The sequence below is a fragment of the Gigantopelta aegis genome, chromosome 10 (assembly GCF_016097555.1).
Source record: "Gigantopelta aegis isolate Gae_Host chromosome 10, Gae_host_genome, whole genome shotgun sequence".
Lineage (NCBI taxonomy): Eukaryota > Metazoa > Mollusca > Gastropoda > Neomphalida > Peltospiridae > Gigantopelta > Gigantopelta aegis.
In genome coordinates this window covers 69525911-69536753 of record NC_054708.1, presented here as the reverse complement: position 1 = coordinate 69536753, position 10843 = coordinate 69525911, and positions in this window count along the sequence as shown.

The following is a 10843-nucleotide window of genomic DNA, read 5'->3' as shown; positions in this document are numbered from 1 at the left end:
TATATGATTCCTGAAAATCCCTGAAATAAAACTTTGAAACCTGTACTTATTTCTAGTAGTTAGTACTAATAACTAGTACTATAATGACCAGTTAGGCCCTACTACAATATAAAACTAACAGGAATAATAAGCATGAAAAATTACCTTTTACTGATGAACAATTAAAAATAGCATCAAAACACTTGAAATTAATTATCACTGACTGTCTTATGGCAGTTTTGGCCATCATAAGCATAAGAGACGAATTGGGGAAAGGGTCTCTGTATTGTTATACCTGGCCGTTAGGAACATCATAAGCGTTCGAGACTGGGTGGAGGTTGGGTCGGGGGGGTTCACTCCCCCAGTGGGGGGGGGGCAATGGACACTTTCGGGCAAAATGAGCTGGCCTGAAATGTTCACCATGTATTTCCATCATTCTATACGCACAATATTAGTTGTAATCCATGTAAAAATGCAGACTGATTTGTTTGGAATCCTATATAGCGTCTTGGTAGTAATGCGAATATAAATATACGTTGTGTTCCAGATTCGGAAATTTTCGTTTCATTCGGGCAATAAAAATCAGCCTGACCCCACCCCACGCCTACTCCCAAAAAGTTAATTATGCAGGGTGGAGGTCTAGACTGTGGCAGGTAGAAATTTGTTTTGAAGAGGGGGTTTAGACCATGCCACCCCACCCCACACCCTACGTACACGCGCCTGCAACATTATTGACAAAAACGCACAAACTTAAAAATTATATAAGATAATTTATATAACGCAAATATCACATTTTTATAGCTGAATTATTATTATTATTATTATTATTATTATTATTATTGTTATTAGTAGTATTATCAAATACCAGTATATAATGTCTAACAGATAATTGTGTTGGTATATCAGATGGGCAAGTTATACTTATCTGCAAGTACTAATACATGCTTCGAATTATGGAAAATCTTTTCGAGTTACTTTTAAATGTTTATTAGTTGAACAACACGCAATGAATAAAGACCTTGGTTTTGCTCGTGTAATAAGGTCAACAATGATATAAATGGAAAATACTGGAATAAATAGAAAATATTTAAATAAGGAGAGGCGCCAGTATGCCAAGTTAATTAAATAAACCAGAAAGAAAACTGCTTTTCATTTTGTTTACATTTATAATTTATTTATTATATGTACCACCGGACTTAAATTTTGATTGTCCAGGAATGCAAGTCCGACCCGGACTTAATATCCTGGCAGTCAGACCAGTATTCCTAAGGAACGTAAGTCCTAGGACTTGCATTCTTAGGTATATTAGACCTAGGACCTGCATTCCTAGGAGACTAAGTCCGGCCAGACAACTATTCCTACGGACTTACATTCCGTTTACACCGGACTTTACACTAGAAATTCCAATTCCCCCTGAAGCGGCAGCTTAATTCAGTATTTTGACTCTTTTATGTCGATAGGCATAAGAAATTAAATCTAGAATTTCAAGACATTTTAACTGTAATTTCATACAAAGTGATATACAATCAGAAATTCGCGATTGAGGCAAATTCACATAACATATGCAAATATTGTTTTAATACAATCAATCCCCCCGAAGTACCCAACTACCTACCAAAGTTCAGCTAAATCGGCCCAGAACCGTTCTTACAAGATGACACAGCAGAGGCGACACCACCAACTCCCCTAAAAATAACTATAAACGCAAACGGTAATGACAGATTCCCAAGCTATAATAGCTGTACATTACTCAGAAATATTTATACGTTATTTAATTATAGCAATAATTACCCCCACCACACAGACCAACCCACAGTCCTAGAACGGATGACTGCAATAGAACCACATGTTTTGCCATATTAACAAATAAGATTCACAGAATCTGCCGTACAAACAGAATTTATCAATCCCCCCCCCCCCCTCTTCCTCCCAGAAGTAGGGGTTGTTTACATACTATTTTAGTGAATGGTAGTTGTATAAAGTTATCTCCCTTGTATACCTTGTAGCGAAAAGAGTTCGCTTGCCATAGATCTATGTTTGGAGGCTAATTATTTGGAATATCAGGTATATTCGTAAGCTTAGTGACAGACAAGGAGTGATTATTTTTATATTTACATTTCGTTTGTAACCAGGGCTGCAACATTGTTTGGCTGTAACGAGGCTTGACTACGGCGTGCTAATGAGTGGAGTCGCGGCAAAACCGGGGATGAAGCGCTTCCATTTCTGGTGTTGTAGATGGCTGATGACGCTTCCGTAGTCGTCGCCGAAGAGAGCCTTGATGATCCGATGAATGGTATGGCTATCCATTTCGCTGATCAGGATCGCTTGGCGGTAGACATCTCTTCGGCGTTGAGTGACGACTAGTCCCGCCTTGCCGGTTGGAGACTTGATGGAATGCAACTCAAAGCCCCTACCACCAGGGAGGTGATGTAATTCCTCGTCCAATGCTCCGCCCAACAGCGTTGCCTTGTCCTTGGTGTCGCCCTGGATGAACTTGTGGAAGCTGGATCTGATCTTGCCGATCTGTACTTGCCAGACAGCTTCCAAGTCCACAGGGGCCGGATGTGGTGGTGTCTTGGGTGTTGGAGGAGGCCGGGCCTTGTCTGGTTGGTCGCTCGGCTTCCTCTTTCCAGCGGCGACTAATCGGGCCTGTGGCGTGGCACTTGGCGGTATCGGAGATACCGGCCAGCTCTGCCTAGGCCACGTGACGATCGGCGATGGAGGGTCGTTGGGTGTCTCACACACTGCAGTGTTGAGAGGATCCCTGTCGTCGGCCGGCGGTTCCCGTGGGGCTGGTCGCGTCGGCTCAGGCTGGGCTGGGAGCGGCGTTGCAGAAGGGACCGCCGCTGGCGGTTGAGCCGCCAGCTTTGGTCCCCCCCCCCCCCCCGTGCCGTTCCTGGCGCACTCTTCCTCTTCCTCCATCTCCTCTTCTTCGTCGGGGTAATCGCGTCACCATACACTAAGGTGGCGGAAGCCCGTGACCCAGTGTACGAGACGCGATATTCCAAGAGCTTCCCATAGCTGCGTATAAGTCCCCCCAGGTGGGGGAGGGGCAAGTCGAGAGCACATTCAGACACGTCTGTTCTCATCGCGATACAGTAGAGAAGTCCGGCTTGGTTAAACCTGTAATTATGTTGCAGCAATGTTATTTATTGAAATATGCTTAGAAATTGTGTGTTAATGCACGTAAAAGCCATGTCTATTGAAAACTCCTAGCCAAAAGTAGTGTGTGTGTGTGTATGTATGTATGTGTGTGTGTATTTATGTGTGTGTGTGTGTGCGTGCATGTGTGTTTGTATGTGTGTTTGTGTGGACAAGGTATAGAAAAAAAGGAGATCGAGAGAGCGAGAGAGAGAGCGAGAGAGAGAGAGAGAGAGAGAGAGAGAGAGAGAGAGAGAGAGAGAGAGAGAGAGAGAGAGAGAGAGAGAGAGAGAGAGAGAGAGAAATAAGGGAAGGGTGAGCGAGTGAGTGAGGTATATATATATATATATATATATATATATATATATATATATATATATATATATATAGAGATATAGATATATATATATATATAGATATATATAGATATATAGAGAGAGAGAGAGATATAGAGAGAGAGAGAGAGAGAGAGAGAGAGAGAGAGAGAGAGAGAGAGAGAGAGAGAGAGAGAGAGAGAGAGAGAGAGAGAGAGAGAGAGAGAGAGAGAGAGAGAGAGAGAGAGAGAGAGAGAGAGAGAGAGAGAGAGAGAGAGATCAGAGAGAGAGAGAGAGAGAGAGAGAGAGAGAGAGAGAGAGAGAGAGAGAGAGAGAGAGAGAGAGAGAGAGAGAGAGAGAGAGAGAGAGAGAGAGAGAGAGAGAGAGAGAGAGAGAGAGAGAGAGAATCAGAGAGAGAAAAAAAAGAGAAAAAGAGAGGGACAGAGAAAAAAGAAAGAGAGAGAGAGAGAGAGAGAGAGAGAGAGAGAGAGAGAGAGAGAGAGAGAGAGAGAGAGAGAGAGAGAGAGAGAGAGAGAGAAGGAGGGAGGGTACGATGTAGAATAATGCGGAAGCAGTGATACGATACTATTGAGTGTTGTTGAGTTAAAAACTTGGATACTTTGTTGTTCATGAGCTGGTTTAAATATATATCACAAACGTAGAAGAAAAATTTATAAGAACATTATCCATGACATTGTTTATTTTAAACAGTTTAAATATACGTTGTATCTCAGAAACGTGGAAGTACATTTATACGAATATGACACATGACATTGTTATTTGCCTGCCTGCGATTGAACTTGTTACAAAACACACATTATATAACATCCAAGGGTTAGACACAACAGAAAGATAATCTCTGTCTTCAATTGCAACACAGCCAGATGTTTCGTTATTAGAAAACAACATTTTAGATTACCAAAATGACGGGTAAAAACTGTGTAATTTTTAGACTTTGCAACATAATACGTAGCACATTTCCTAGTATCAATGTTTGACCTTAAACTAAGTGATAGACAAACAAAACATTTTAAAATAAAAAGTAAACAAAAATAAAAAAAATAAAACAACATAAGCATAAAATATTAACAAAAAGGGATTTTTTGTAAAGACAATTCAAGAGCACCTAAATTACACAAATCTTTAATATTATTTGTACTTAGCAGCTGTATTAATTTGAACATTGATGGATACACCCTATACATGCACGCATTTATATATCTAGCTGTAATATCGGTCAGTGTAATATGTCAATGTAATGAGCACAAGGTTAGCTACCAAGATCAAAGCTGATTTGTCACGATTACGCGCGCTACTCGTAAGATCGTGATATCGTTGTCAAACGTATATTGATTGGCAGGAAAGAGCTTACAGGAAGTGACTGTTAATTACAGAATGCGAACCGCACAGTAAACAAGGAAGCAGATTTTCAAATGGGAGGAAGGAAAGAAATGTTTTATTTAGCGACACACTCAACACGTTTTATATAAGGTTATATTATGGCGTCAGACATATGGTTAAAGGCGCCCAATCACAGATTTAGTGGGCCTTATTTCTCTAAATATGGATTATAAATGACAATTACATTAATTTTGAATACCACACCTTGCTATTGTATCACCCAAAACATTTTAATTGAACGACGATTGAGGGAATCCCATGACAACCTGTGAACAGCTTCATTTTTTAAAATTGGAACTCTTTTATTAGGAGTCTAAAACGTACGACAAAACCGAGTATTGATGGGACTATATATACGACAGCCGTGTAAAGTACCTTTGAATTGTATATACAGTGCACGGCCGCCGTAGAGACTTCAAAATAATTTAAAATATATTCTTTCTTGACACCCCCGAAAAAAAACAAAAAACAACAAAAAACAAACAAACAACCCCAAACAAAAAACAAAAAACAACAACAAAAAACAACAACAAAAAACCCGGCTAATACGCTGAAATAAAATAATAAACTCACGATTTTTGTTTATTATTATTATTTGTTTTATTTATTTGTTTTATTATTGTTTTTATTATTGTTTTTTGGTTTTTTTTTTTTTTTTATTATTTTTTTTTTTAACGGAGCTATCGTACACAGGACCACTGCGGGCGCGTGTGCAGGAATTTTAGCAAGTGTGTGTGTGTGTGTGTGTGTGTGTGTGTGTGTGTGTGTGTGTGTCTAGACTGGGATGAGCAACGTTTATAGGGGAGACACGCTCCGCCGGACAATTATCGGGGGAAAAAACAACAGAAAACTAAATTTGCTTAAGGAGGGGATTGAGCAAGCGATTATTATTATTGTTTATTTTTATTTTATTTATTTTGGGGGGATGGGGGGGGGGGGGGGGGGCGAGGGTTATTTTGTTGTTTAATTTGTTTGTTGTTTGTTTTTTTTTTTTTTTTTTTACGGATCTCCGTACACAGTACCACTGCAGACGCGTGTGCAGGGATTTTAGCATGGGAAGGAGGTCTACACGGAGACGAGCGACGTTTACGGTGAGGGGTCGAGACATGTTCCCCGAGAAATGTATCACAAAAAAAAAATGCTTGTACAAGGAGATGGGTATGCGCCTGCACAGACAAAAAACATTGTGGCACAATCATTTTTGCTTAATACACAACATAATGTCCTCTAACCGTACCGATCTGCGAAACTAGCTAAATTGTTAGTACTATTATAATTATGCTTATCTGTAACAATAATGGTACATTGACAGTTCGAAAACAGATAACACATTTCCCTCCGACTGTTTCCAGTTACAAGCCCTCGCTGTTAGTTTGTGTACTGTCCGTAGTTGGTGTGTATTTATTTTCTTTTTCCTATAATCTCAGAAGCTGATAATTTTATTTATTTATATGTATTCATTCATTCATATATAATAATAATAATAATAATAATAATAATAATAATAATTATTATTATAGTACTGCAGGGGCAATATTACGCTATTCATATACGGTAGCAGGGTAAAATGGATATGGCGCCATATCCAAATTTTATTGCAGATTTAAAAAATTTAAGTTAACCGTGTCAAAATTAATGACTCTTTATTATTACTGTGTGATTTTCATAAACCTAACCCTACACCTAACCCATATTACTTCTAGGGGAGGCCCCCCATACCCCCTATCGACTGCTGTTGCATTCAGCAAACACATTGTAAATATTTAATTTCATAGCGGCATACCCAAAACATTATTTCCGGCAGAAACACTGGGTAGGTGTCTATAGAAAACGTTCACAAAAGGGTCCGCTAGATTCATATTTAACCCCCATTCCCCTGTTTGTACTTAGTATGTATTCCTCTTGTTCCAAGTGGTTCGGCAATATGGATCAATCAAATACTTATTTACCGCCTATATACATTTTAGCTGTGTTTATAGGTAGCCCTCGTCAGCGGAGGCCATATACACGGCCGTCGTATATATAGCCACTTCGTATATAAACACCGTCTAGTTCACAGTATTCTTTAAAACATGTAGTAATTCCTACTCCAAGCCATTTGTAATTACCCATGCATATCTTATTCAGCGAACAACAAACGATAAATTTATCTGTACATGCAAAGACCTAACTAGTCGAATCGTCGCCGTTTAAAATGCTTCTGTTGCTAAAATAAATTAATGTATAAGCTTACATGTTTATATATCTTTTTATAACTTATAATTTTTTCTTTCGATTTACCCTACGTCGCATAGGACGGTCAAGCGATCTCGTTACACGAGCTTGGCAAATCGTTTTGACATTGCAGTTATTCGGGGGTTGCCCATCACGTGACTACAAAATAATACGTCACACCTCTTCGCTCCAAATAGCCGTTATCTTTTCCTGAATTATGGACCGTTGACATAATTCAATTTTTTTTATTTTTTTTTACAAAATATCAGTAATTAGTGGGTTATGGTAGTTTTGTAGATGGTTTAATAAAGTACTCTTAGCGACAAATCAAATGTATATATTTTAAGATAATACTTTGTTAGGTTCCTTAATTAGGTCAACCATCCGTGGCAGAGCGCCTTTAAGGACCACACATACATTGAGGGAAAGGAAGGAAAGAAGGTAATGTTTTTATTTAACGACGCACTCAACACATTTTATTTACGGTTATATGGCGTCAGACATATGATTAAAGGTAGACTAAACTCCAACAAGAGCCGTATGTGTTGGAAAGATGCATATCCGGACCACCAACACATACTTAATCAAGCGTTTTACAGAATTACTTACAGTAATAAAGCTGGTAAAGTCAATTACGATTTGAGGTTATCACACAATACCCTGTGATCGTAATGAAAGAGGCACGTTTTTTTAGTGTGTCTAGGGACCGTCTAAATATCCACCTGCCAATCAAAAAACACAGGTACAGGCCACGGAAAGAAAATACCAATTAAGCAAGAAAACATTCCGACTGTTATTTCAGTACGTGGGTTAATTTATATACAAAATATAATACAGTTATTTCAACACTTTAACAATGGTGGTTTATTTTGTATTGAAAAATAAACCACATATACACGTTGCTGTGTTACTGGGATGGATATTATTACAGAACATTGCGATGCATCCGCAAAAATCAGGTATGTTTTGTTTCTTCAGTTCGAAGACTAATTCCTGACGTGACACACTAGGTATTTACTGGAGTGGTACAAAATGGCTGCGCCCGTTATATATAATAGCCGTCACATTTAACCGTTTTATTAATTAACTATACGATTATACTTGTTGATATTAAGCAATAATGTGCATTATGTATCGTTGAATATGCACACCAGTCCAAAAGCCTTGCTTTAGCATTCCTTTAAGGAACACACATATATTGAGGGAGGTAACCCGCTGTCGCCACTTCATAGGCTACTCTTTTCGATTAGCAGGAAGGGATTTTTTTTTATCTACATTATCCCACATACAGGATAGTACACACCACGGCCGTGGTTACACCAGTCGTGGAGCACTGGCTGGAACGAGAAATTGCCCATTGGGGCCACCGACAGGGATCGATCCTGAACCGATCGCGCATCAAGTGAGCGCTTTACCACTTGGCTACGTCCCCCTACGTCAAATATATTAACGGGAAGGTTGTTTGATGATACCTCAGCACATTTTAAACTATGACTATAGTCTTGTTTACGTCAATAGGGAACTGATGAATCGGAATGTAACTCTTTAATGAATGACGTTAAAATGCATACCAAACATACTATTGCGTTTTAAACCCAACGCGCAAAACATTTTTGAAAACAATCTCAGAGTTAAATGACAAGTTGCATAACCGGAGATTAGAATGTGTTGGGTGCATCGTTAAACAAACACATTGCTTCCTTCTTTTCAACGTAGTCACAGCACTATAGGTTCAATTAGACCACATACATTCTATTTGACGATCAAAGTAACAGTTCTTAACAGACCAAGGACGGAAAGCCATGTATGCACTTAAAATAAATACTAAACATTTAATGCTGAATTTAAGAACTTCCTTATCTCTGTTTAATATTCGATGATTAATAAATGAATGTGCTCTAATGGTGTCGTTAAACAAAACAAACTTTAAATTCTGCTTAATACATACATTTCAAATTACTGTTGTGAAATATGGGAATACTATAAAGCTGTTTCAGTAGAAAAGTTACATTTAGATTTTTGTGTGGATATTTTACAAGTTAAAGGCTCCACAACCAATGTAGCAGTATCAGATTTTTCACATTTCTCAAACACAGAAAGGAAAACAGCTACGGGTGGGTCCAGACAATTTATTCGATGTCACACAAAATGAAGACAAGGAAAAACACCCTACAAGCACAATAAAAACAATAAATATCACATCATAGAATACATATAGAATTCATGTATGTGACCAAGTAAAATAATTTACGTATACTTATAACATTTATATCACAATTTAAGTAAATGTATATCTTTTAATCATATTCATCTCATCATAAAAACAATGTAAATTGAATCATCCTGCTTTAAATCCTAAGTATTTAATGCCAAACTATAAAACATTTGATAACATAAAGCAAATACATATAATAAGTACACTTGATGAACATGACAAATACAACTGGTCATATACCACAATTATACATGAAAAACTGATATTTGATAAACATAATACATAAAAACTCATACCAGGTAGATGACACCTGGGTGTAAGATAAACTGGGTTCTCCAGCACACAGAAAGAGAACAGGACAATCTACAATTCAAATACAAGACATATAAAAGAAACTATTGACAATCACATATCGTTAAACACGATGAACTAAAACACATACACATACAAATACACATACACAATTAACATGACATTCAGATTGTTGTTTTTCTTTAAGCCAGCTATCTTGAACAAATATTAATTCAATGTAATTTAATCTATATACCCAATATAAATACTCATTACTTTATACATTCATAAAGTAATTAAACAATAACTAGCCACAGTACTTTCTAAGGGTGTTAACTAACAATGCATGTATACAAAACATACATATATTAATTAAAACAAAATACAGACTAACCTTTCAGATAATATCCACTTTCAAATAATACTTGCAGTTCCACCTTTAAAAATGAAATCTGGCCTGACAATATAATCTTAGCAGGAGAAATAAACCTGAACACTAGAGACAAGTTGTTTTATTCCCTGATGGGCTTGGGAGAGGAGTTTGAGAACAATAGTTAACATGCAAGGCAAGTAACGTGCGTTAGTACAGTGTAAGCTGAAAGAAACGATTACCACAATTACAAGTTACCAGCCTATTGTTTGACATAACCTGGCTAAGGATAAAATAAAACATTAGTTACACAATAAGCTGACAGCAGGCAAGCTGTAAATAAAACATATATTAATTACAAAAGCTGATAGCAGGCAATATCTGCAAATAAAACATTAAATACAAATCCTAACTAAGACAAATACCACATACTTCCACATACTTCCCCCTCTTAAGAAATGGCGTCCTCGTCATTCAGCTGTTTCGTGAATTATAGTAATAATCGCACTCGCAACACTATCACTGATATGATGAAATACACCACTGTTAGCTAACTGCCGAATTAAATCGGATTTTCATTGCAAAGTGGGACAAATATTCTGAGACATAATATAATTACCGGATTCCATCCACTGTGGCTTCTTTCCCTGTCTCGTTGAACGACGTGGTAGAGGCTGTGGCGGAGGTTGTGGCGAAGGTCGAGGCCGAGGTGGAGCTATTGGTAAATGAGGTGAAGAAGATGAAACTGGAGAAGATGAAGGCAAATCTCCTTCATCCAGAGATAACATGTCTTGATTCTCACTAGGATCAGTTTCTGTGCTTTCAGCCTCTGGGGAATTAAGCATGTGTTCGTCAACACCAGAACCTTCACCCTCTGTCTCAACAAGATGCTGATCGTCATCAGTAACCTGCGAGGCA